This window comes from Photinus pyralis, unplaced genomic scaffold (genome assembly GCF_008802855.1).
Source record: "Photinus pyralis isolate 1611_PpyrPB1 unplaced genomic scaffold, Ppyr1.3 Ppyr1.4_LG1, whole genome shotgun sequence".
Taxonomy (NCBI): domain Eukaryota; kingdom Metazoa; phylum Arthropoda; class Insecta; order Coleoptera; family Lampyridae; genus Photinus; species Photinus pyralis.
In genome coordinates this window covers 14,271,444-14,273,119 of record NW_022170249.1, presented here as the reverse complement: position 1 = coordinate 14,273,119, position 1,676 = coordinate 14,271,444, and positions in this window count along the sequence as shown.

Below are 1,676 nucleotides of genomic sequence, written 5' to 3'. Positions count from 1 at the left end.
TTGTCTTGCAATGGTATCCACATATTGTATAAATCCTCTTATGGTAATGACGATGTTAGTGGTTATATGTAAAGTGCATTTTTCAGGGATTTGTGCATTACAATCAGTCAACCTTTCTTACCACGTATTGACAATTTTATTTTAGAAATTTAATTTTTGTTCACTCCAGAGCCGATTTACTGAAATTGTGGTCTTTACAAATTGAAAAGTCTTGCAAGGAATTTACTTGCATGGCTGTTTTGCCCATTAGATTAATGAAAAGAACCTTTCTTAAAAACCCTGCAAAAAATAGATTTTGATCTGTAGATCCAAAATGACCACCATATTCAAGATTGGAGCAAAAGTTGCAGGCAAAAACCGATTTCCAAAGAAAAAGCTACAACTTTTTGGATTTTACTTTTTTGTGAAAATAATCATTTGAATGGAGGAGCGTCTACCACTGTAACTTGACTGATTTGTACCTGCTGCCTTACTGCTAAGCTCCTTAAAAGGTCACTTATCCTAATAAATCAGTCATGGCAGCTGCAAATTGGTCGAGACACAGTGCGGTATTGTTATTCTCAGAGGTGGTTTCCTCTCAAGGCCTATGGTACCCTCTAGTTTTAGTCTTATTCTTTTATGGTGTCAATTTCTTTGCAGATATCGAGATTTCTACTAGAAGCAGCATCTTGTAGCATTCCCGGGTGCATCTTTATTCCCCTAAGGAACCTGTGTATCCTCCAAGCACCCTCTGCAAAGGGGTCTACATGGCGGAGGTGCCTTTTAATTCGACAGTAATTTGTAAGGAGACCTGTCAAAAGGCATATATCATTACTATTAAACTTTAGCAGGCATTCTTTAGGCTGGCCGTTTCTGATTGTTCTTAATGGCACTTGCTCAGACCCCAGTATTAGGTTTTGCATTATTTTTCGCAAACTGGCTCACGTTTTGAATGCACTTCCACACTAAGCCAGTCACTTCTTGCGTCCCTAAAGCCTTCAATATGTGCATGGCTATCTGTCACCGTGGAGATTTTCTTGTTCCCACACAGGCGTTAATAGGAAAAAATCTTTGCTGGGAATATTGTAGCTTTACAGCTGAAGACCAAGTGAAGTTTTTTCTCGTGAGGTTATCGATTTCGCCTCAAATTGACACATAATGAATTGATAAAAAAAATTAACAAGAATTACTTTGTCAACATGACTACTATGTTTTTCTTCTTTTTTAAAAAATTACAAAGCCGGCTAGATTAAAGGTATACGATAGCGTCACTGTCTTTACGCTCTTTTTCAAAAAATCCGAAATTCCATCACTGTCGCACGAACTGATAACCACCTGCGCTGCTTATCTCGCACGTGGCATTATCGCAAAACCAGCTAAAAAGGTCAACATTACGATTAACTGTTCTATTATGTACCTATGCGTTTTAAACTTCTCACGCGAGCTAAATACAAGAACTAGAATTAAATAAACCCACTAAATTTACAATGGGAAACTAACAATGACAATTCAACAATTTTTTTTAATTCTGTGGACATTTGAAATAAAAAATTCACACCTCTTATAAAATAACTTAAATTACGATATATACAGGATGTTCCGACTATCATTTGCAATATTGCAAATTACGTTAACAACATATATTTTTACTCTACAAGGTAGCTCACTCACATCTTCGACATTGTTTCAACCTAGAG